This window comes from Marmota marmota, unplaced genomic scaffold (genome assembly GCF_001458135.2).
Source record: "Marmota marmota marmota unplaced genomic scaffold, marMar, whole genome shotgun sequence".
In the NCBI taxonomy this organism is placed as follows: domain Eukaryota; kingdom Metazoa; phylum Chordata; class Mammalia; order Rodentia; family Sciuridae; genus Marmota; species Marmota marmota.
In genome coordinates this window covers 7,476,044-7,502,299 of record NW_026000137.1, presented here as the reverse complement: position 1 = coordinate 7,502,299, position 26,256 = coordinate 7,476,044, and the positions used below count along the sequence as shown (strand labels likewise).

General features: G+C 50.6%; 1 long non-coding RNA gene across 1 annotated transcript; it reads right to left on the bottom strand.

Annotated features, from left to right (window-relative positions):
- Nucleotides 1–19,931: 19,931 nt before the first annotated feature.
- On the bottom strand, nucleotides 19,932–25,444 carry LOC125611229. Its single transcript, XR_007341368.1, has 2 exons — nucleotides 24,878–25,444; nucleotides 19,932–24,042 (listed from the first exon to the last, which is right to left on the bottom strand). It is a non-coding gene; the product is annotated as an uncharacterized LOC125611229 (long non-coding RNA).
- Nucleotides 25,445–26,256: the final 812 nt, after the last annotated feature.

The window sequence follows — 26,256 nt, the reverse complement described above, 5'->3', positions numbered from 1 at the left end:
TGACTCCCACTCACCCCCCACCCACAGCACAGTCTCATGCGACTTAGTGTTAGTGATGGTGGAATGGTCCTGATCTGGAAGACCATCTGGTTGGCCTTACTGGGTTTAACTCAGGAGTGAAATAAAGTTCAGGAAGGTGAGGTCAGTTCAAGTGAAGCTGGTAAGTAGCAGGTTACAGAGCCCAAATCCCCAATGATCTTGTGTTGTTCCGGAAACTGCAAAATGCACTGTACTGCACGGTAGGACAGTGGGCAGGGGGGACCCACCTTTTCAGCACCTTGCACAGCACTGCACCTTATAGGTGTCTGAGCAGACATCCCTGCTCCATGCATGAGCCCCTGCAGCAGCAGCTCTGCAGTGGGAAGACATGTCCCAAAGATGTGCCCCAAAGACACACCCAGGCTCCCATCCTGCCATCTTCTGCTGTTCTTCAAATAAAGCACACGTGCACAGTCACTGAAAACCGACTGTTCAGAGTCGCCAGCTGGCACACTGGACATTCTCAGAGGCACAACGAGCAGGAGACAGGGTGGCAGCCTCCTGCCTCTCCTTGACCACACCTTGCAGGCATGGCTCTGGATGTGGCTAGACACGAGCATCATCAGGGAGGTCCTGAAATCGTGCCCCGGCTGCACCCAGCCACAAGGCCAGGCTGAAACCACCCTCAGATGTTGGTCTTTAAGAGCAGGTGTTTGAGTCTGTAAACAAGTCAGGATGGTGCCTGGCAAAATGCCAGAGGGAGTGGTTGGTGAAGTCACGCCAGTGAGCCATTAAGTGTGGAGATTCCTGATTGGTTGACTGCTGTATCTAGTTTATGCTAATTAAGATAAGCTGTGTGGAATGTAGAAATACTTCTGTTGTCCTACAATAAACGGCTCCCGCTCCTGCTGTATCGATGTACAGAAGTTGTTCGTCACCCCCCCGGTTATTTTGCTGCAGCCGGACTGCGGCAAGCAGGGTCACCAGCTAGCCTGTGTATTCCCCTTTTTGCACAAATCATACATAAAATTTGACATCTGCCATTTCAACTTTTGGATTTTTAAAAATAAGTATTTGAAGACATTTGTGGAGAAATTTGAGTCCTGATTCCTTGTAGAATTTTACAATGCTTCAGTTCTCACCTACACTTGACATGACAGCAGTGAACACTAGTGACTCACAAGGAGCGAGTTCCACAGCTTCTCCCCTCCGCTTTCCTGGAAGCCCTCTCCTTTGGCACTGCCACGCAATCTGTTCAAGCAACCTAGCTGAATCGTGTGAGGACCACAGGCACGGCTGCCCAGACGGACCTGTGGACAGACGTGACAGTCAGCAAGTGTGGTCCTCAGCCTGGGGAACAGAAGGCCGGTGAGCAGCGAGGGCAGCAGCATGCCTGACGCCAGTCTCGAACCAATGGACCAGGAGCTGTGGGGCCCCCTCCTCACGCACACTCTGTGCTTCCCCGAGAGAGGCCTGAGGCCCGGCGGAATTTGGCGTTGTGAACATCCTCACTGCGGTTTCAGTTCCGGGGCTGCACTCAGCTCTTTGCTTTTCTGAGACTTCATTCTTCTGCACGGGTGCATTTCCTCAGAGCTTCCTGTTGCGAGCCTTCTTCTGTCCCTGTAACTGCCTTGGCACCCCACGGAAGACTGACTGTCCAGACTGATTAATGGTCTCTCAGTCGCATCCCATTGATGGACACGGGCATCCTTATCCGGATAAGTGTACCTTGGCATCAAGCTGTCATCAGTGGGTGTGTGTCTTCCAACTTTACACTTCTCGGTCAAGAGGCCTCCGGCTGTTCTACGGCTCTCAGAATGTCCATGAGATTTAAGGTCAGCTTGTCAGTTTCTGCAAGGGGAGCCGAGATTCTGACAAAGATAACTTTGTAGATAACTTTGAGTCTTCTTGTCTTAATGTTATGTATGGACCAGGATATATGTGTCTTGACCAGTAACTCCAGTTTACCCTAAGACTTCACTTCATATAAGAAATGCTTCCCCATGTGAAAACCCGGCTTCTGCCACCTCCTGCTAAGCACGCCCTGTTTGGCAACCTATGGCCATTAAAAAATGTTTCTGTTATTCTTATACAATGTATTATTAAGAAATGCACTTGTAAGATGTTCTCTTTTAGTTCCCATTTTTCTGGGCAATGTACACTGACTACACTGGTTCATTCTGACCCACTGGCTACATTGCTATGATTGTGACTCACTGGTGGCTTGGAGTTTTTTGCTGTAAGAGTGCACCCTGACCTTCTGCAAGGGGTCAAAGGTTGCAGAGGCAACTTGCCTGCTGCCCTTCAGACTGGCAGGTAAATAAAGGTTCCATGTCTTGCTTCAAGACTGACCAAGTGATTTATTTCAAATGCACCACAATATTAACAATAGTGTCATCCAGTTCATGAATGGGGCTGTCATAGGTGGATCTGCAACCTGTTCATGTACCTGTTGGCCATTTGAGTATTTTTAAAGGCCATGAGCCAGAGTCAACAGCTCAGAGCTGTTGGGAGGTGGTGGACACTTCAGAGGGAGCTCATCCAATCCCTGGGGACATGCCCTGGGGTGGTGGGACCCCAGGTCCTCGTCCCCAGCTCGGTGATGTGGGGAGGGATGCTGTTAAGTTACGTATGGACCAGGATATATGTGTCTTGACCAGAGGTGTGGTGGTACCCCAGGTCTTTGTTCCCCAGCTCAGTGCTGTTGGGAGGTGGTGGACACTTCGGAGGGAGCTTGTGCTCTGAGGGGTAGCAGGACCCCAGGTCCTTGCTGTTCCTCCTGTTTCATGCTGTGGCCATGAAGTGTACAGTTTTACTGGCCACACACTTCTGGCCATGATAACACACACACACACACACACACACACACCTCCACAAGCAACAGAGCCACTGAATTGTGAACTGAAACCTCCAAAAGTCTGAGCCAAATAAACTGCTTCTCTGTCAGCTGATTGTCTGGCATGCTTGTTGCAGCAATGGAGAGCTGACTGACACACAGTAGCGACTTTTCATGTTTCGGGTCTTTTAAAATGTCTTCAAACATGCCTTGTAGCTCAGCATAAAAGTCTTGTACTTCCTTGGTTTAATTAATTCTTAAGCATTTTATGACATTACAGATGGAATCCTTTTCTTCATTTCATGTTCATGTTGTTCATTGCTAGTACCTGGGGACCCGGTTTCCACGTGTCGCTTCTTCAGCCATGTAGGTCTCTGCTCCACTCACAGTTTGTGGAGCTCCTCGGGGTCTATCGAGGAAGGTGGGCCTGGCGCCAGGCTGTCCCCCGTCCTTCCTTTGTGATCAGTGCTGCTGTGAGAGACACCTGTGAGAGGAGGTGAGGACTGCACACCAGGGGAGGGACGGCTGGTCAGAGGGCAGGGATGCTCTGTCCTGCAACCCGTGCTGCTCCCACAGTGGCCCACAGCCCACCTGCTCACCGACGAGCAGAGCTTCTTCTCCATGGCCTCCCCAACAGGAATCCCTTCTAGTTTGGGCATCCGCTGTCCTCACAGGGCGAGGTGCCTCAGAGTGCCTTCAGATTGCCTTTCTCTGCAGGTTAGGGTGTGAAAACCTTTACACGTACCTGCTGGTCATTTTTAGGTCTTCTTTGGACAAATGTGTGCTCAAGACCTTTGTCCATTTTTAAACAGTGTGTTTGTTTCTCTATTTTGAGTTACTAGCATTCTTCAAAAAAATTTGAACATTAACCCTTATCAAATATGTGGTTTGCAAATATTTTTCCCAGTCTATAAGGGCCTTTCATTTTCTTGCTTGTCTTCTTTGCCAAAAGAAGCTTTTTATTTTCCTGTAGCCCCATTTATTTACTTTGCTTTTGCATCCTGAGCTGTTTATGTGATACCAAGGCTGCTGTCAGGACTTCCCCCCACCTTCCTGGGGGCTCATAAGGCCCCAGTGTTACCCTAGGACTTTTCTCCTCGTCAAGCTGGTCTTTGCACATGGAGCTCGGACAGCATCCACTTCATTCTCCTGTGTGAGGTCTCCAGTTTTCCCAGCACCACTTACGGAAGACACTGTCCTTTCCCCGTGGTGACCTTTGTCACTGATTAGTTGACCATCTGTAATCGGATTCATGTCTGGGCTCTCTATTCTGTTCCATCAGTCTAGATTTTTGTTTTTATGCTTGTACCATACTGTTTTTATGTCTGAAACTTTTTAATATATGTTTGTGATACTTGGGATTGAAGCCGGAGTTTGTATATGCTATCTGTCACTGAGAACACCCCTACTCTATGACATAATTTTCAATCAGGACTTTCTCAATTTGTTTTATTTGGTGGCTCCATATAAATTTTTAGGATTTTTAAAACCTTTCTGTGAAAGAGGTCATTGGAATTTTGATAGGATTATGTTAAGTCTGCATATTGTTTAAAATGGTATGGACATTTTAACAATATTGATTCTTCTCATCCATGAACATGGAATAGGTATCATATCACATCATATCATATGTATTCATTCATCTGTGTTGTTCCATTTCATCCATCAATGTTTTCCAGTTCCATTATAGAGACCTTTCACCTCCATGATCAAAATTTATCCCTTGATGTCTTCTGTGCTGTTGTAAAGAAGAACACTTTCTTGATCTTCTTCAGATAGTTCTTTACTAGTATATATAAAAATGCTGCTCATTTCTCTGTGAGGACTTTGTATCCTGTAGATTTATTGAATTTGTTTATTAGTTTTGACTTTTTGTTGAAGTTTTGAGGTTACAAGATCATTTAATTTGCAAGCAGAGATAATACAACTTCCCCTTCATAATGAAATGCCTTTCATTTCTTTCTCCTGTCGTCTCTTTGCTCTTATGGGAATGTTCAGTAATGTAACGAATAATCACGGGAAAGTGGGAGTTCTCACCCTGCTTCTGATCATAGAGGAAGCTTCCAACTTTTCCTCATTCAACATGAAATCACATGTGGGTTCATCGTGTACGGACTTTATTGGGTTGAAGGGCATCCCTCCTATACTTAATTGTTTAAGAGTCTTTATCACAAAGAGGTGTTGCGTTACGCCAGGTGCTTTTTCTGCATATATTGAAATGCTTACATGGCTGTTGTCCTCATTCTGCTAATATGGCTTACCATGCTATTGATCTGTATACGTCAGACCATCCTTGCACCCCTGGATGAATCCCATTGGATCAGGGAAAATAGCCCCATAGATATGCGGTTAACCTCAGTTTGCTAGTAGGCATTTTGTTAAGAAGTTTTGCTTATCTTTTTTGGGCAGATACTAGCTTGCAGTTTTCTGCGTTTGTGTCATGTCTAGTTTTGGTATTGGAGTAATGCTTGCCTCATAGAATGGGTGAGAAATATTTTTCTCCTCTTTAACTTTTTGGGATCATTTTTAAAAATGGAGTTAGCTCCTCTCTGAATGTTTGGTAGAATCAGACATGAAAGCCATCAGGCTTTGGCCTTTCTTTGTTGGGAGGAGTTATTACTGATTGAACCTCTTTTCTCAGTTTGGTCAGTTCATATTTTCTATTTCTTCAGACTTCAGAAGTTTTTTGTGTGTGTTCAGAAATTTATTCATTTCTTCTAGGTTTTCCAGTTTGTTGACACGTGATTGTATGTAATAGTCTTTTACGACCCCTTGTTTAGCTATACCATCAAAATGTCTTTTTTCATCTCTGATTTTACTTACTTGGGTATTCTCTTTTTTCTTAGTATCACTAAAGGTTTATCAATTTTGTTTACCTTTTGAAAATTTCAACTGTTTATTTCATCAATATTTTACAAGTTTTAGTTTTCTTTTTTTTTTTTTTTTTTTACTTCTTCTCTGATGTCACTTCTCAGCTTCTACTGATTTTGATATTAGTTTGTCTTTGTCTTTCTGGTTCCTTGAGGCACAGTATTAGGTTGTTTGGGATCTTTTATTTTTGGATGAAGGTGTTTATTGCTATAAACTTCTCTCTTAGAAGTCTTATGCCACATTCTGGGGGAGTATGTTGTGCTTTCATTTTTATTTATCTCAAAAAAAATTTCTCTTTCAGTTTCTTCTTTGACCTATTGGTGTTTGGAAACATGCTGTTTAATTTCCATGTGTTTCCAAAGCTCCCCGATTATTGACTTCTAGTTTTGTATCATTTAGTCAGGAAAGATGCATGCTGTGGTTTCAATCTTCCTAATGTTGTTAAGACTTGCTTTGTCCTTTAGGGTGTGAGCTACACTGGATGAAGTTCCATGGCGTATTTGAGAAGAACGTGTGTTCTGCAGCGGTTGGATGGAATATTCTGTGAACACCTGCTCAGGTCCACTTGGTCTGCAGGGCAGGGTCAACAAGGAGTTTATCTTGCCCTTCAGATTAGTTACTCTTGTGCTTTGCAGGAGCAGTTGCTTGCATGTTTGCAATTGTGTCCTCTTGCTGAATCAACCCTTTCATATTATTTAGTGACCCTATGCCTCTTTTGCAGTTTGACTCAGTCTATTTTGTCTAATGCAACACATCCACGCCTGCTCCCACTGGGTTCCAGCTGGATAAAATACCTTTTCCATCTTCCAACTCTCCCACGTGTATCCTTCGAGGTGAAGTGGAACTCTCCTGGTGCCATGCAGTTGGGCCTGACTTCCACTCATCATTAACCTTTGTCTCCCCGTTGAAAACTTTAATCCATTTACAGTCGGGGTTATTCGTGCTAGGAAAGGACTTGCTACTGCCATTTTCCTGAATATTTCTAGTTGATTTTTAGATTCCTTTTTCCTTTCTTCTTCTTTTATGGTATCCCCTTGTGGTTAAGTGGCTTTCTCTAGTGGCATGTTTTGATTCCTTGTTTTTTATTTTTAGTTAACTATTACAGAATTTTGTGGTCACCATGAGTGTAATAAAGAACAGCATATATCTATAAATATATAGATATAAATATATAGACTATTTTTAAACTGGTAACACCTCAACTTTGATTTTTAAAAAAGAAAAGAAAAAGCCCCTCTGCACTGTAACTTTACCTCTTCACAACATTTTGAATTTTTGATATCACAATATACAACTTCTCATATTACAGACAATGCAACCAATTATTTTTATCATGATTTTAATAGCTTTATCTTTTAATCTCATATTAAAGATGAGTGGTTTACATACAATGATCATAGCACTAAGGAATTCTGAATTTGACTATCTTAATTCTACTGGTATGTTTTATACCCTCAAATGTTACTTGTTAGCACCCCTTTCTTTCTGATTAAATTTCTTTAGCATTTCTTGTGAGACAATTCTGGAGGTGAGGACATCCTCCTCGGAATTTGCGTTCCTGCATTTCTGATTGACATTTCTTCTGGGCACAGTGGCCTTGGTCAGCAGTGTGTTTTTCCTTCAGGGCTCGGATGTACCACCCCTCCCTCCCGGCCTGTGAGGTTTCCTGGAAACAGCTGGTAGGAGCACGGGGACGCCTTGTGAGTTGTGTGTTTCCCTCCTCTGACTCCAGGGTCCTCCTCTCTTTGTCTCTGACTTGGACAGTGAGTCATACGTCTTGGGGTGGTTGATACAGTGTTTACATGACTGGTGTGTCCCCTCACACTCCGTCCATGTTGAAACTTAGTTCCCACTGGGGCTATTTAAAAAGTGGGAACAATCTGACTGTGGTGTTTGGAATTGATCAGGATTAGATAAGGTTACAGGGTACACCCCCTGATTGAAACCTGGTGCTTGATAAGAAGAAGAGACTGAAGAGACACTCACACATGCTGCTCCCTGCCTCCAGCCATGTGTGCTGTGCACGATCCTGTGACAAAAATGCCTCACCAGACAAAGCCCTCACACTTTGCACCTCCAAAGCTGAGAGCCAAAATAAGCCTCTTTTCTTTATAAAATAGCTTCACGCAGGCATTTCACTATAGTAATGAAAAATATGGACTAATACCATGGTCTTATTTAGATTAAATCTGATTAGTGACTTTTGGCCTTAGTGTACCTGGATTTTTATGCCTTCCTCTAGGTTTGAAAAGCTTCTGCTATTATAACTTTAAATAAGCTTTCTACCTCTTCATACATCTCTGTTCTTTCTTGAACCCCATTGACCCTTTTACTCATTTGGTATCCCATAAGTCCTAAAAGCTGTATTTTCCTTTTTATTCTTTTTTCTCCTCTTATTATATTTTCAAATAGACTCTCTTTGAGCTTACTTATGCGTTCATCTATTTAATTGATTCTGTTATTGATGTGCTTCATTACATTTTTATTTTATTCACTATATTTTCAGCTTTAGGATTTCTGTTTGATGTTACTATTTCGATATCTGTTAAATTTCTCTCATTAACTTTGAATTATTTATCTGAGTTGTCTTGAAATGTGCTGAACTTCCCTGACAGAGCTGATCTGAGTTCTTTGTTGGGCAGTTCACGTATTTCTGTCTCCTCATGCTCTGTCACTAACACCTTACTCTGCCCATTTAATGACATTGTGTTTCCCTGATTTGTTTGATCTTGGTGGTTGTGTGCTGATTTTCTATGCATTGCATAGGTGGGGGTATCTTGCAGTCTCTGCATTCTGGCCCTGTCTATGCATCTGTGACCATTTTCTACAGTATGCCTATCTAGAAATTCTGAACAGAGGGCGAACTTGTGCCTCGGAGCCCATGACTGCTTAGCCATTTCAATGCTACAGGGTGCCAGTGGCCCAGGTCTGCTGAGCTGGCACAGGGTTTGCAGGTGGTTGCTGTGAGCTCCACCCCCAGTAGGCTAATCCTGTACCGCTGCAAAGCTCACCATGAAACAAGATGATAAGCCTCCACAGAGTGAAGAAGGACCCGTGTGCTCCTGCACGCTTTCCACTTGGGAGCTGCAAATCCAGGGATTCTGTGCATGTGGCACCTGTGTTCTGGGGCAGAAGGTCGGAGATGGGGCCTTTTGACAGTTCGATTATGCTGCTTCTAGGTGGGGAACTCCTGACGTTGGTCCTTCTTGGAATTCATTTGAGCTTCTGGGATATTTAGATTAATGTTTTTTTACCAAATTTGGGTTGGGGGTGACACTGTTCCTCTAGCTATTCTCCCTGATCCTCTCTCCTCTGACTCCCACTGTGTGTGTTGGTTGCGTGAAGGTGTTTGACCGTCTCTGAAGCTCTGTTATTTTTCTTTGTTCCTTTTCCTGTTCACAGACTCGATCGATTGATTTCTTTCACATTTTCTATTTTTTCTTCTGCCAGTTCAAGTTTGTGGTTGAGCTTCTGAATTTTTCCATTTCCATAGTTCTGTTTTTCATTTTCAAGTGTTCTCTTGGCTTCCCATTCAGAATTCCTACCTGTTTATGGGTACTCTTTATTTGGTTGAACATCTTTCTTGTACTGTCTTTGTTTTTTAGACCCAAGTTCCTTGAACACATTTCTAATAACTGATGTAATGCTTTTGGCTACATTGGTAGAGTAAAATATTTCTTTCGTCAGGAAAAGTTTCTATTGACTATTATCTGTTATGAGACAAGTTTTCATTTTTCTTTGCATATCCTATAATTCTCACTGGAAATTGGCCATTTTAAATAATACAATGTGGCAACTTTGTAAATTAAGAGTTAAGGAATTCTGGATTTGACTCTCTCTCCATCCCATTTCCTGAATGACCAGGAAGTCCTTATTCTCTTGCCTGTGGTCCCTGGAGTCTGTTCAGCAGCCAGGGGTCATCTGGCAGGTTCCTTTAATGTCTGAACCAGCAGGTCCTGCAGGAGCCTTGTGTCGTGGAGTTTCTCTCCTGCCCTGGCAGGAAGCTTACCACCCTCCTCCTGCCTGTGGAGCGGCTCAGGCGAGCACTGGGGAGACTTGGGCCTGACGGTCTCACCTGGGCAGACGCACAGCCCTGCACTTTTGCCTGACTTTCGGTCTTCCCAGCAACATACTGGAACTTTTAAAAGCCTGTATGGACATCCTTCTTCAGATTTTCCTTTGGCACTTTTGTGGCCAGCTTTGTACATATTCCCTAAAAGCTAGGGCTGCCTCAGAGGATCTGGTGTTAAGCAATTGCCATGAGCTTTCTTCAACAAATGCTGTGGAGAGAAGCCTGTGCACTGTGAGTAAGCTGGGTGAGGTGAGGCTGCGGTTCTCAGGAACTGCCAGGGAGGTGAAGACACCACAGGTATCAGGGATGAGCTTTACAGAGCCCCAGACACAAGCCATCCCGAAGTGCAACTGCACTGACCCCCCTCCTCTCCCTCCTCGGGGTGTCCAGGATTCGCCCTGAAGCCCATCTGCCCTGGGCTCCCTCCTCTCCCTCCTCGGGATGTCCAGGATTCGCCCTGAAGCCCATCTGCCCTGGGCTCCCTCTTTTACACTCCTGGAGATGCCAAGGAGCTGCCCAAGGAGTTCACCTGACCTGGGCTTCCTCCTCTCTTTCCTGGGGCACAATGGAGTCAACCTGGATCTCAGGCCCTGGGCTTCCCTTCACTCCCGCGTGGGGATGCCAAGTGGTCCCCATCTGCCCTGGGAGCAGGTCACAGCACACTGTGGAGCGTGGTTCTCAGAATGTGGAGCATGGACCACAGGTGGAGGAGGCAGGAACCCCTCACTAGGGTCATGTTGGAGCACGGGGGCAGCTGGCTCCATGTAGGGGGTGAAGTGATTCAGGTTGCCTGACTATTCTGCAGTCAGAATGAAATCTCTAAGTTAATACCTGCCAGACCACCTTCACCTCAGGGACCAGACGTGACCGCATTTCACAATGTCAGCCTCAGCAGAAGCTGCCCTAGGCCACCCCTAGGCCTGCACCTTGCAAGGGCTACAGGCAGTTGGTCAGAGGAGGGAGTGCACCTGGAGATCCCTGATGCCCACAGCTTCTTGAGCCTGCCAGAGTGCCTGGAAGACCATCTCACGTTTGGGTTTGAGATTCTTCCTGCAGGGCTCATGTGAGCTTCAGCTTCACCTCAAGAACAGAGAAGGAGCCAACACAGTAGATGGAGCTCAAGGCCTAGAATGGGGCGGCCACAGAAATGGGGTGCTGCAGGGTCTGTCCACAGGGCAGTGTGTCTCCACAGGCTAGATCACTTAATTGGTTAATATATCTATATCTTTATTTTATTTTTCTCATGCATTGATGAGGATAGAACCCAGTTCCTCACACATGCTAGGGGAGCACTCTACCATTGACCCCAACCTCAGCCCTCTGTTGTTACTCTTTAGCACTGATTTGGGGGGAAAATTCATTTCCCCTTAATTTTCTGTCCCCTTAGGTGTATGCTTTTCAGTAAATATGTACCATAAACTTTGTCTTGGCCCTAAACGTACTTAAAAAGGAGAATCGACCAATAGGGAGTTCCTGAAAAGTTTTCTGTGGTGATCATGGCTTCTCGGGCAGAGAGGTAACCCTAGCGGATGTCCTCCTAGAAGGATCCAGAGGTGGGAGCAGGGATTCTCCCTGAGTGGCCAAGCCCCTAGCTCTCAGCCTCATGCAGCCAATGGGAGCTCTCAGGAGCTGGAGGAAGGTCCGCAGCGGGCCCTGCCTGTGAAGCCACAGGTCAGAGGCCATCCATGCTGAGGGGTCACCCTCACCCTCTCAGAACACAGGTGCAAACACCCTTCATGTGTAGAGGCTACCACTGCATCCAGACCTGCCTTTGCTGGAGTGTCCATCTCTTACCACAGCATCCCCCAAAGAGGACCCTGCATAGGCTTCGGGTCTCAGTGCCTGGAGATCGGGTCACCAGGGTGACAGGTCCCAGCCTGCCCTGAGGGACTCACTGTGACAGACTGGAAGCTGGGGCAAAGGCATTCCAGTGCGTGGGTGGGGTGAGGGCTAGGAAGAAGGGAGGGCATCCAGGAGAGGCCCCATGGCCAGCCACAGAGGCTTTGGGCCAAGAAGGGCAGCTCACCTCAGGGGTTCCTGGGGGGCCGGAGGGCTCTCGAGCAGGAGCATGGGGTGCTATAAGCAGGAGATCTGGGTTCTCAACCCGAGACAGCAGTGACAGCTTCCTCAGCCTCATGAATTCCACCAAGGGTCTGGTGTGGAGGACACAGAAAACAATACCATGAGATGCTGGCCCAGTGGGGCTGCCCAGAGGTGGCAAGGGAGTATTCAACCAGCTGCCTCTTTGTCCTTTAGAATGTGTCTCCCATGGCTGACCTGGCTAGGAAACAGGGAGGAATTTCTGCTGGTTCTTGGAGAGGCGAGAAGTCTCCACTTTAGGAGGTGGTGAGCTTTCTGGGTGCCAGAGGTTCCCCGGGTGCCACAGTGGTACCTCCTGGCCAGACAGGATGTGTTTGTTGGTTGTTCCTCAGAGCAGCCAGAACAAGATGCAGCATGAGCCTGGAGAGAAGCTGAGGTTGACAGAAGAGGGACAGCAGCAGCCAGTGCTCTCAGCACGTAGGGAGAGACTGCCAGACAAACGGCCGGCTCACAGCAAGAAGGCACAGCAAGGGAAATAGGCAGACGCAGCTCTCGTGGCCTGGGGCAGCAGAAAAGCAGGGTTTAAAGTGGTGGGCCTCGGTCACTGTCCATTCCTCAGGGCCGGACTGTGTACACACCTGTTCCTACTCAGGAACATCCAGCCATCTCTGCCACCCTCAGGCACTGTCGTCTCTGTGACTCCACCCAGATTCCTGTCCACTGCAGGGTCTCACCCCTTAGCTCCATGGGGCAGGGGTGGGTGCACACTTCCCTGAACAACCTTCCAGCCGAGGGGCACCATGCCAGCTCAAGCAGGATGGTATAGGAAAACACGGAGAATACATGGTCCCCAGAGAAGGGCAGGTACTGCTAAACCAGGAGAGAAACTGGACTTTGGATGAGCAAAACCAAGAGATGCCTGTCCTAGGGAAGCCGCCAGCGGCTCCCAGCAACTCCTGGTTTCTGCCGGTTTGTGCCCCGCCAGGCCCCTGTCAGAAGAGGGAAGGGGATCAGGACTTCAGAGAGAAGCACCTGGACCCCGAGGTAGAGGAGTAAGCCACGTTACCACCCTCTGCAGCATCCCTCCAGCCCGGTTACATGGCCCTGCTAGTCTGTCACCGAGTGCCACACCAAGATGGTGGCACACACTCTGATGAGAGGCATGTATCAATGCTTCTGAGGCTCACACCAGAAACACGTGATATTGTCAAGAAGCAGACTGTTAAAGACCCTGTGATCTTACAGAACAAAGTGACGATTAGATCTTCCTGTCGCCAGTGCTGTGTGCTGCAGTCACAGTGCTCACGCAGGACATTGTCACATCCCTTTAGCCTTGCACACACTCTGCCTGATGAGCTTCGGCCTGTTCTAAACCACAGTCCAATGCTCTTTACATCTTGTTAGTGTAATAGGAAAGTAAAGCAGCAGGAACATTCTACTCTCAATGAGTTCAGAGTCGCCGAGTTCCCGTGGCAGAGCCGAACTCTAGGTAGAAGTCATACTTCTCTCTTCTGTTATTTTGGGGGGGTAACCTCTGAAGCTGGTACTAGAGCTCCCTATTCAGAAGTGAAAGCAGCCTCTCAAGTTGGCAGACTTGTAGCCGGCTTCACCGAGGGGTGCAGAAGGGCCCACCGAGACTTGGGGTGAACATGAAAGGACTCTGATGGAAGATGCTCGGCTGTGTGAAGCTCGCTCTTGACCTGTGCCTGGACTTTGTCCTCCCAGCTCCTTCGGGACTCTCTGCTGCCCTCCCGGCCTGGCTCACCTGTCCATTCTCAGACACACACCCTCTGTCTAAATGCTGTCACGCCTGAGTCCCGCCCGGTGCTGGTCCCTCAGAAGGCCGTCACCACCCCTGGGTCCCTGAAGCACAGCCTCCATGGCTGCCACACCTCACTGCCTCCTGCCCGGTGACGCGTAGCTCCTCAGGGCACAGCCTCACTGCCTTCCCACAGCCTAGGACATGTTCAGAGGCTCTCCAGGGTCAAGGACAGGCTGAAGGGTTGCCATCTGATCTGCCTGTGGGCAGGTGTGCTTCTGCCTGTGCCCCTGGCCTCTGAGTCAGGCCTTGGTGGACTCTAGGGCCCTGGAAGGCAGAGTACGTCCCTCAGGGCCTGGGCTCCATCCTGCTCACAGGAATGACCCCCAGTCTCCACCTGTGTGCTGCTCATGAGGGCTGTCCCTAGACCTTGACTCCACATGCCCTCTGCTCCTCCCTTCAGAACACACATGCCCTGACGGAGTCTGTGACTGGCAGAACCACGTAGGTCGTAGGTCTAAACAAGCAGTGACTGGGAAGTGGCCGAGTCCATGGCCTGGAAGGGCCCTCAGCTCTGAGAGTGGTGGAGTTTACGAGGGAATTGTGAAAATAAAACCAAAGGAGAAAACCTGCTCCCTTCGGTCTTACCCCTGAGCACAGCTGCCTTCACAGGGTACTCTTCTCTGCACATAATTTATGCAAGAAGCGCAGCACGGTCCATGTGTAACGTGAGTCCTCTTTCTGCTGACCTTGTAACTGCAGTGGCAGACATGCTTCACACCTGAGCACCCACCTCAGCGGGGACCCACGTCCCCACCTGTAGGGTGTGCTCTGTCTTTCAAAGTCCTGACAGTACTTAGGGACATGTCCCGAGTGGTAGGTACAGGAGACACAGGCCATGCCCGCAGCACTGACTTGTCAGCGTGGATCCATCCGAAAAGTCAGGTGACACAGCGATCGGACACTCGCCCAGCATCCTGAGAGAGCTCCCCAAGGGCAGGGCTGCAGAGGCTCTGCAGCTAAGAAGAGCAAACAGCGTCTCCATCCCTGGGTCTCGGGCCCATGGAATGCCCCTGCAGAGCTTTGTGAGGTCCCTGGGCCAAGCAGGGGTCAGCATTGGGCTGTTCTTCATCCACCACTGGCTCTGGACGGTGGATGGCATCGTGTTTAGACAGAAGGTCCATGTGGAAAGCCAGTGGGAGCCTGTGCTGACCACAGAGCAGTGGAGGGGGAGCAGCTGGCCACCAGCCTGCTGGGTGATCACCCTATAAAAGCCTCCGGTGGGGCCTGGAAACACCACTTCCCGACACCCTGGAAGCGTCCTGGAGACATGGCCAAGAGACACACAGGAGAGCTCAGGGGAGAACCCAGGTCCCTAAAGTCACATTCTGCCCAACACTGAGGGCTTGGAGACACTGCCTCTCTGGGATGCAGCCAGAGTGACGCATCCTGCTGGTCCTCAGCCACAGATGGAGCAGGCCAGCTTCATTCTCACCCCAGACTGACCCTCTGCAAACGCTTCTCTGCTTTTCACTTTGTCTCTCCAATGAGCTTCCTCTGTCCATGGTTTCCAACTCCGAGAGTCATTTCTATTTCCTTTTAATCCAAACTTAACGTTTTAAATGCTCTCATTATTCATGACATGCCTGTTTTCTAATATTAATTTGTTAGATAACTGAACAAATACCTGTGAAAGTGCCACCCAGCTGCAGGAGAGTGTGCAGTGTTTCTGCCTGTGCAGCCCACCTCCTCGGCCACCCCCAGGGCCTGCTGAGGCCTGGCCTCCTGCACAGGCAAGGTGCCCTGTGGAGACCTCCCTAAGAGTCCCGCCCCTTCCACTTTAGTTGTTTATTTGGGGATTATCACTTAGCACCAAAAAAGTAGATTGCAAAACCCACCGTCAGGGCTGCAGAGCTACGCATTGCTTGGAACTCCGACCCTTCGCTTGTCTTCTGTGGGGAGTCGCCAGGATTGGCTCCGGACTCTCATGTGAACAGTCCCACGTGTGCACGTGCAGGAGCTATTCTGGGGAGACCCTCCATCCCCTGTGGCCCACTGCAGCACTGGAGGCCCCGCCTGCTCCCCCACTGGCACGTATCGAAGGACCGAGCATCACCTCACACAGGCCCAGTCTCAGCGCCCAAAGCCAAGGGTGGAGATCAGTCAACCGTTGGCTTTTCAGGGCCTCTGGCTTTAAAAGATTCTTCCCAAGTGAAAGACCTGGACCCCTGCTGGTGTGATTCAAGGTCCCAGCAGGAAAGCATGCTCGGGGAGCTCCTCCCAGGTTCTCTGTCCTCCCCTGGTCCTGCACCTGCCTGGACCCACTGGTGCAGACCCTCTCCCTTCAGCTCATCCTCCCTCATGACTGAATGGAGGTCCTGGGGCTGTCCTCTCAGAGCTCCACCCCAAGCCAGCAAAGTCTTCTTGCCCAGAGAGCTTTTCAAAACACTGGAAACAGACATTATCTCAGCTCACCTTAAAAGCTGATGAGAATATGGCAGGTGCACACCTGTTGGGGGTAAGAGCAGCACAAAATGTAGGCAGCCCTGGGATTAGGAGGAAATCATTAGGGGTTCAGATAGGCAAGACCTTCCGCCTAAGGGCCAGAGACTGAGCAGATGGATTGCCCCTGGGTAGGACCCCTCCTTGGCTGGCCAGGACACTCCACACTGGGCTGCGTTCATGGGAGCCCCAGGCCCAGGAGCAGGCGCAGGCCTGAGACACCAGCACCCTGAGGGCTTCTTGTTTCCTGAAGTGAAGCAGAACACAAGGCCTCATGTGGCTGCCACCTGGTGATAGCAGGTGTGGCCCCAGGGGAGCCGCTCTCAGAGTCCAGCACAGGAGGACCCCTGGTCTGCACCTGGTGCAGCAGGATGGAGCGAGGCCCTGGGTCTGGCATCTCTGCTAGGGAGTGCCTGCACCCCTCTCCACCCTCCAGCTCCTGGAAGTGCCACAAGGGCCCCTGCACAAGAGAGGGCTGGAGGGGGACCCCTGCTGCTCAGGCCACCTGATGCCCCCAGCTCCATGTCAGTCCCAGGGGGCAGTAAAGGACCTGGATCGAGGGCAGCATGAAGGTGGCCAGCTCAGCTCCCTGCAGGCCCAGGGGAGGCTTCTGTGGAGACCACCTCCTCCTCTGTCCAGGCCTCCCTCGGCAGCTGCCCACATGAGCCTCCAGCCTGACTGCCACGGCCCTTCTGCTGGGAGCCAGTCTGCTCCTGCCCACCAGCAGTGGTGCTGGACAGCTCCGCTGGGCCACTCCTTCCGCTATGACCTGTCCCATATGCTGTCCCCACCCTCCCTGTCCTGCTGTCCTTTCAGAGCCTGGGTCTGCAGGTCAGTCTCCACCTCTGCAAGAACCTACATCCCAAAGTGTGCATCTTGAGTCCACAGATGTCCACAGCGTCTGTCTCGTTACAGTCTCTCACAGTCCACTCGTGCTACAGCCCACCTCCAGGGGGTGCCAGGCCAGTTCCTGTGTACAGGCCCACCTCCAGGGGGTGCCACGCTGGCCCCTGTGTACAGCCCACCTCCAGGTGGTACCAGTCCAGCCCCTGGGTACAGGCCCACCTCCAGGGGGTGCCAGGCTCATCCCTGTGCTACAGCCCAAGGGGGCTTCCAGCAGATTATACTTTGATCTCTGTCTTCAGCAGGGCATTCTGTCTCAAAATCTGTGGTGAGGCTTTCTGTTTGAATAGATACACAGTTTTTCTCCTTTCCTTCCGGTTTTCTTACCTTTATATGTTTCACATCTCGTAGAAGCCACATATAATAGTTTGGGGTTTTAATTTTTGCCTTATGATTATTTGTTCTATTTACATGTCTTGTAATTATTGATATATTTAGGTTAGAATCTACCCAGTTATTGACTGCTTCCTGTTTGTCTCACCTGTTCTACATTTTTCTTTTCCATTCACATTCTGTTGAATTGATTTGTTGCTTTTGGTCCTTCCTTTTATTTATTTATTTATTTCACTTTTAACTTGGAGATCATGTTCTTTTACTGTTCTTTTACTGGTTATATTTGAGATCAAAACATGCATCTTTAATTTAGAAAATTCACACTTAATTCAGTCCTTTTCCTCTTAAAATGTGAAGAACATGGAACACATACTATCCATTTACCAGCTCACAGATCACATGCTATTGGTTATGAGCTGAAGGTCTGTAGTCCCCATATTTCGGTACTGAAGCCTAGTTCCCTGCCACAGCGTTGGGAAAGGTGGTGGCCACGTGAGACCTGTGTGTTCTGTTTTACTTCAGGAAACGTGAAGCACTCGAGATGACGGTGTCTCAGCACCCTGTCGAGGTTGTGAGGGTGGAGTCCTTACAAGCAGAATCAGTGCCCTCACAAGAGCAGGCCAGAGAGCCAGCTGGTCTTCTGCCATCTGGACAATGACCCTCAGAAGCTTCCTGCTGGCCACGACACCTGGCTCTGGGATCTCCGTCTCTGGCACCCGGTGTGTGCCAGCTGACAGAGGCGGACATGCACTTCAAGGCCCTCTGAACACTGGCGGTACTTTATGAAGTCACGATTCCAGACTGGCTGGGTAAAATTCAAAGTCGGAGTCCTTCTAGCCTATGGCACTTAGCAGCAGCATTCCAATTTTTTTATTTTTCTTATATCTTTAGTTTGTTTATTTATTTTTATGTGGTGCTGAGGATCGACCCAGGGTCTCGCATGTGCAAGGCGAGGCTCTACCTGAGCCCCAGCCCCGGCCCCAGCATACCATTGTTTTATCGGTTCTCTGCTCCTTCCTGAAAATCAACTGTCCCTAATTATTGCTTGTGGCAACAACGGCTTTGTCCCTGGCCTGCCTGAGGAGTTTGTCACATGGTCACCACTGGTGTGTGGTACTGTGCATGTCTGAGGAGTGTGGCTTGTTTGAACTCCTTGTGTTTGGGACCCACAGTGACTCTGGCGTCTGGAACGCATGCTTTGACATGTTCATGGCTTTCAGCAATTTCTTCAGAGCCTGTTTCTGCCTCATTCTCTCTCCACTCTCCCCCTGCAAGGGCAACTGTACATTGACCTACTTTCTCTTTCTGCTATGCTTTTTAATCTCTTTTTATTATATTCTTTTTTCTATTTCTTTGGCTATTCTATTAATTTTACAATATTCTCTCTTTATTTTTAATATATTCTGTCTTTTTGGGGTCTATAAATTTATTCTGTACTTTTAGTCCATTTTCTGTCAGCAATAACACCACCAGGGATTGAAAAAATAGCCCATTATTTTGGCTGACAGTTCTGCAGGTGTAGGTCAAGAGACTGCAGCTGGTGGTGGCTTTTTTTTTTTTTTTTTAATTTTGGTACCAGGAATTGAACCCAGAGGCACTTGACCACTAAACCATATCCCAGCCCCTTCTTATTTTTTATTTTGATACAGGTTCTTGCTGAGTTGCTTACGGCCTCACTAAGTTGCTGAGCCTGGCTTTGAACTCATGAGCCTCCTGTCCCAGCCTCCAGATCCTCTGTCTCAGCCTCCAGAGCCACTGGGATTACAGGAGTGGTGACCTTCTTGCTGGCAGGCTCCCAAGGGGGCACAGTGCATGACATGGTGAGAGACAGGAAGTGTGTATATGTGTCCCTGCTGGTCTCTCTCTCTGACTCTCCTTTAAAGCCACCAATGTTCACTAATGAACTCCCTAGTGATCCTATGTAATCCCAATTCCTTCCAATGGCCCCACCCCCAGTATCTCACAATGGGATTAGTTTCAAGATGAGTTTTCAGAAAGAAAAGACCATGGTCAAACCACAGCATGAACTGCCCTCCAGTTCCACTGTCCCTAGCTCTGTCTAAAACACAGTAAGTGCATGAAGTTCATTGTTTCCTTTGTGGGACTTTATAGTTCTAGAACTTCCACTTGGTTCTTAGGTCTTCTTATTTCCATTTCTTCGCCAAAATTCGTGGTCATTTTACCTTAAGTTTATTAAGAATGGTTAATAAGAAGTATTTTCTGACCCCTAATTGATGTTGTGGATCTGTTTCCATTATTTCTGTATTTTTTCAATCACATTTCTTGTCTCCTCGAGGCAAGGTCTTCATATATATATTTTTATATATAGATATTGAGGTTCGTTGCTCCTCCGCCGAGAACCTACACTGTCTTGGTAGACAGCAAGCTGAGCTCCTCCTGGGCTGGGGGCCTGGGGGCCGGGCGGCTCCACCTCAGAGTCGTGATGGGTGTGTGCCAGGTGAATCCTGGCTGGTCAGACCCTCCTGTTCCCCGTAGACCCTCCGTTCCCTTCCATATTTCAGTCTTTGCTCTCAGGAGCCAGCCGACCGCTCCATAGGAAAGGGCCCCTGGGTTCCCCCCACAGTGGGCTCACACTGAAATGGTGAAACAATAAACTTGAAGAATGGACCTTGCCCTTTGTAACAGAGATGGCCAGAATTCATTCACCACTTCATTTTCAGCAACAGGACTGGCCCCGGAGAAGAGCCAGAACCAAGCCCTTCTGGATCTTCATGCCTTGGATTCCATCCACACAGACCCACAGCTATGGCCAGCTGGAATCAGCCTGATTTTTGAGACCCCTTCTGTAACTATGAGTGACTACATGAGGTCTGGTTAAGGGAAGGTAGGTGTAAGTTCCAGGCAGTGGCCCTAAAGGGAAGAGTATTTCTCTGTTTCTTTGTCCATGTTGCAGCCTGGAATTGAGATGTAATGGCTGAACCCACCTTGGACCATGAAGACCTTGTTGGTGGATGCCCCATGTGGCACTGTGACAAAGCAGGAGGGACTGGCTCCATTGAAAAACCAATGGAATTTATGGGAAATAAAGCCTCTATTTTTTTTTTCCTTTACTTGTGGCTAAAACGCCCCTAAAGAGTTTATCTAGTGAAAGGGCATTAATCACAGGGTACCTGATGTAAGGTGGCACTGGGCGAGTGCTGATGGACATATGAACTGTACGTCCACCAAGCCAACAGGAACCACGGCGCCTAGATCTGTCTTCTTCAACGGTATTGGGGTGGACAGACTAGGGGACCCCCTCTCCTTCCAGCTTCCACTCTGATGTCCATGTGCAGTCTCTGGGGCCATCTTGCCTATCCCCTGCTTCCAGGACCAGCCAACACCGGTTTGGGGGTAGCTACTTTGGGATGACCAACCTTGAACTCCCGGATTCATAAAAATCACTCCACCAAGGTGGAGGTCGCCATCATCGGCCTGTCAGTTGGCATCTGCACTCCTCCTGCACCTGCCTCTCTCTGGGCTACTGTTTCCACTGGACCCTGTGGCTCTGGAGGGCCCGGGCCGAGGGAAAGCGCGAGGCCTCTGAGTGTCTCCCGATGAGGCAAAACCAGAGCGGCGGCCACACCCTCTTCCAGAACATGCTGAAGCCTTCTCAGAGGAGGAGGAGACACCCTGGACGCCATGGACGCTGCCTTGGCCCTGGAGAACCAAGCCCTTCTGGATCTTCATGCCTTGGGTTCCACCCACACAGACCCACATCTCTGTGACTTTCTGGAGAGCCACATCCTTGACGAGGAGGTGAAGCTCATCAAAAGAGGGGCGACCACATGACTGACCTCTGCCGTCGGGGCCCAGGCTGGCCTGGGCGATCTTGAAAGGCTCGACCTCAAGAGCAACTAGAGGCCCTGGAGTGCGTGGCCTTTGATGGCTCCTCTGCATCTCCCGGCCTTGGGGTTGGGCCTGAGCCTCTCCCTCTAACCCCTGGGCAGCTTTTTCACCACCATGGAGCCCCTCCTAAGCCTTAAACCAAAAGAAAATAAAGTTGTTTAGCATAAAACAAACAACAACAACAAAACCCGCAGGAAACAGGTGGAGTCCCGGAGTGATCTGGAGGCTTAACCAGAGGAAGCATTTGATTTTCACCTTGAAAGAGGGACAGGATCCACACCTGCAGAAGTGCATGGACCAAGCAAGGAGAAGGGTCAACAATCACGGTGTTCAGGGCCCGGGAAGACCCGGCTCCCTGAGGAGTGGTGGGCGTGACTATGGAGGCGCCTGGAAGCAACCAGAGCGTCTGGGCTCTTCTGGCTGAGAAGGTGTGGACACATCCGTAGACCTGGTTGCTCTGAACCCAGGTCACCCAGGACCGAGAGTGACAGCCTCAGTTCCCTGCAATAGCCATTTGAACCAGTAAAGGACCAGGACGGGGATCCAGGTAGTGGACCATGGCTCATGGGAGTGGTTGTACCCCGGTATCGAGGATCGCTCCCCAGGGGAGCCTCCTGCCTGAGCGGGAGTGCCATGTCCCCAAGGGGAAGGTCGTGATGACCTGAGCTGTGTTTGCGTTCCTCTCTGGCTTTCTGTCAATCCTCAGATGGAAAGACCCATCAGTACAAAGAAGGCTCTTCCTCAAGAAGGGAGCTCCTTGTGGGCAGCTTGGCGGCAGAGAAGGTGGGAGGAAAGCTCCACTTATAATCTGCTCTGAACCCTGACCCCCGACCCTGGGGAGCACCGTGGAGGGGTGGAAGGAAGTGGCTCCAAGGGAGAAGTGGTGAAGGGCACCCACGCAGCCACTGTGACACTCGGTGTGCTTTCCCCCTGGGAAGAAGCGGAATGTGGCTAGGGGTGTGCAGGAAGGCCGGCCTGTTCACGAGGGCCTACGGGACACCATCGCTTCCCAACAGGGCAATCCGCTTCAGCCAGCTTCCTTTTCCTTTCCCACTGTGCACCTGGGCCGCCGGAGGTCCACGAGGGGTGCAGGGTGGGCCATGGGTAGGCCCAAGGCACGTGGTGCACAGGGGCGGGGGGGGGGCAGGGGGCAGCAGGGCTCGAGGAGTGTGAGGTGGGCCCAAGGTGCAAGGGGTTTGGGGCGGGCCCGAGGGCACCAGAAGTGTGGATGTACAGGTTTAGGAAGACCGACGTGGTGAGAAGACAGCACCACGAGGCCCTAGGCGCACAGTGCGAAGACACACAGGTGGACGGGCCAGAGCACACCATCCAGAATGAGAAGGGAGCAGTGGAGGAGAGCCCAGCACAGTGGCCCTGGGGCATCAGTGGAAAGGACCCTTGTCCTCAGGGGTGGGCTGGGAGGCCAGGTTAACAGGTCAGCAGGGGAGTGGGTGGGAAGCAGAGTGGGAGGACGGGCACGGAGTTCGATCCCGGCCTCTGCCAGGCTGGGCTGACAGCCAGGGCAGAGCCCCGAGTCTTTCCCCTGGAGTACGAGCAGCCAGAGGTCCAGAGCCAACCAGGAGCCTCCCGAGAGGCCCAGCAAGATCTAGTGATGTCCTCCCTGGGCTGAGGCCTCCAGGAAGCGTCCACAAGCCCTGTGAGCTTATAACCCTTACAAGAACCCAAACGCTTCGAAAAGCAGAAGGGCCAGGAAAACAGACGCTCTCGAGGTGAGCCCTGGGCCTTTTTCAGGTCCCCGATGCTCGGGAGGTAAGTGTCTGTACAGCTGGTGCACAGAATCCACCTGTGAATGGGTCATCTTGAAAACTCAAAGCGAGTTCGACCTTCATGAGAACCCAGTTCAGAAACACTCTGTCCCTGGAGACACCAGGGATGGGCCTGCTCTGCATCAGCACCTGGAGATACTTGGAGAGACCTGCAGGCACTGGGATGTGTGGGGTGAGAACAGGGGCTGGCGGGGCAGGAGGGGTTGACAGGCCAGTTAGCGCCCGCGGAGGAGGCGGCCTGCAGGGCTGTGCTGGCTCACCTCGGCCAACTTCAATCAGCAGGAAAACCGCTGCCTTCCCTGCAGTTTTCCAACTCGAATCTGTGGGAAGCTGAGCTTCCACTGCGCTTCAGACCTCGCGGTTCAATACAGACGACTCCTGCTGGTCTTCTCCTCTCCTTGTCACCCTGACTCTACTTCTCCTGGGGCTTGGAGACCCAGTTCTGAAGGAGGAGCTCCCTGCTGGAACTGGTGACCGCTCCCCCTCCTGAGGTCCCCCCACCCCCAAGGTGCGGAAGTCTGAGCCCCCTGGATGTCAGTGGGCATTCCTTTTAAACACATGATGTCCACAGCTTTGTTGATGGAGCACAATCTCAGGACGTGGAATGTATGTCGGCAGTGCCTGTGTTTTGTGACTCAGCCAGAGTTTTCCGTTCAGCGAAAGTGTTATTGTTTTCAACTCAGAGAACTTCCTCCTTCTCAGCCTTTAAAATTTTTCAAGTACACTGAAGAAAGACACTCAAATGAGTTTAGCTTTGTTCTTTTTCAGTGTGGAGTCTAACCATGAATTCCACCTATCATGAAATGTAGGATATTTCCATGTGGCAATTTCTAGTTAAGAAGCAAACACCACCATCCCGCATGATCTCCACACGCACACCCATTTGCACACCTGCTTGCAGGAATAGTGCCACAGGAAGCTCCTAGGGTCAGCCAGACTTAAGAGGATTCTGTGTGGCAGGAGAGGAGCTGCCTGAGGTCCTTCAGCTGCTTCCTGGCCCAGCCCCTGCTCAGCCTTGTACTCCACAAGCTGCACGTGTGGCCAGGCACCTGCTGTCACTGCCTGGAGTGGTGGCCACACACAGCCCAGGACAGTCTGCTGACTCATAGACCTGCAAAAAAGATAGTTCATGGTCTGGATGTGAAATGCCCCCCAAAGCTCACAGGTGAGACAGTGCGTGCGAGAGGGTTCAGAGGAGAAATGATTGAGTTGAGAAGCCTTACCCAGTCAGTGAGTTGATCCCTGATGGGATTAACTGAGTGGTGGCTGGAGGGGGGTGGAGTGTGGCTGGAGGAAGAGGGGCCTGGGGGCGTGGCCTGGGGGCATATTTGTTTTTGGCCAGTGGAGTCTCTCTGCTTCCTGATCTTCCTATGAGCTGTTTCCCTCCTCCACACTCTTCCACCATGAGGTTCAGCCTCAGCCCCACCCCCAAGGAACGGGATGACTAAGTACTGAGACCTCTGAAACCATCCGCCCCCAGATAGACTTTTCTCCTCTACAGTTGTTCTAGAAGGGTATTTTAGTCACCGCAGTGAAAAAGCTGACTGAACAATAGTCCTTCCTCTCGACCACAGGAGGTATCTGAGGGCTGGGAGAGAATCTATCACGACCAAAACATCTCCGTATTACTTATTAAAGTCAACTTTTGGAGAATAACGTGCAGCCTAACAACTTAGATCACACCAGACAAGTGACAGCATCTGACAAGAACCCACCCATTGAATTCTAACCAGGGGGAGTCCTGCGTCCTCAGTGTGCCCGTGGGGGCCGCAGAGGAAAGAGCAGAGCTCCATGTTCTGCATTAAAACTGGAGAAACCTGGGGCTGGTTGCAGGTGACGCAGGCGTGGGGTGGGGCGCTGCGTGCAGCCCCAGGGGAGGGGAGGAAAGTGCCGCGGCCCAGCAGGACTCTCCACCTGCCGCCAGCAAAGCCCACCTGTTCACTCACGTTTTAGGGGGCACTGAGTGTGGGAGAAGTTCGAGGTCATGTCCCAGGAAGCCCGAGTGACCAGCACCCTCAGCTCCGCCCACTTTTCCTGAAGTCGGAGAGTGGCCGGTGGTGGTGTACTGAGTGGCAGGCAGGAATGACTAGGTCCAGGATGTCTGTGCAGGCTGCTGGGAAGACCCAAAGGAGCACAAAGAGGAGTTGGGGAGGCCAGACTTCTTCTGAACCCTCCTGTGTCCGTGTCAGGAAACACAGGCTGTGGATCTTGGGGATTTTAAGATGACTCTCAAGTGGGCAGTTCCTTCGACAAAGCCCTCCCCATGAGTCACATAATGAGAGCTGCCTGTGGTGAAGACCCAGAGCACCAGTATGGACAGGAAGCAGCAGGTCCTGCCGCCAGGTGCCACTGTGGTGGGCAGCACTAGCCCTGAGTCGAGAGCAGCCTTCGCCAGGGGAGCGTCCTCGTGACCACACCTCTGAAACCTGGCCGTGCCGGGGCTGCCATAAAGAGCGCAGCGACTCACTCTAGGAGGACAAGTGGACACTCTGGGGCTTTGGAGGGGCCCAGGTGAAACCTGTCAGAGAGCGCACGCCCTCGGCTGGACTGACACTTGCTGGGCACCACAGTCCTCCTCTGCCCGCCACTGTCACGGGAGCATCCCGACCCCACGCTGTTCTCCGCAGCGCAGTGCAGGAAGTGCAGTCTTACATTTCTGCAGCTGTCTCGGGTGGTTTGGGCCATGCTGTGGCTTGGATGAGGGCCTCCAAAGGCCCTGGGTCACAGTGTGGTCCCCACGTGGGGCTCTGGGGAGCCCTTAGGCCTGGGTCTGGTGGGGCACCTCAGGGCACAGGGCTGCCCTTGCGGGGACCAGGGGACTCGGGCCTCTGCTCCCTGGCTGGAAGCGTGAGCTCTCACTCCACACACACCTCTGTGGTCTGCCACCTCTCCACGGGTCCCAACCAATGAGGCCGCCCAGTCCCTTGAGCCTCCAGAACCAAGGGCCAAAATAGAGCTTCTCTCCTGGTAACCTTGCTGCCTCGGGCACTTCACTGTGGTGACAGGAGCATGGCTCCTGTGTAGAGCACCACACATCATCTCCCACAGTCGGCGGGCAAAAGCCCATGTCAGGGCCAGCGGACCGAGTCCTGGAGAGACTGCTTTCCGGCCAGGCGGCACCTGCTGCCTCTCTGCAGCCTCACATGGCCCAGGGTGAGCGTGAGCCTCTTCCCCTTGCTGTGAGGCCAGCCAGCATGGGCCTCGCCCTGGACATGATCCAGCCCAACTGACGAGCACCCAGATTCTACCATCTAGATCATTCTGGGGTCTTTGGATTTCAGTAATAACTGCTTCAGCAAACTTCCTAAACGAGGCTCAACCACTA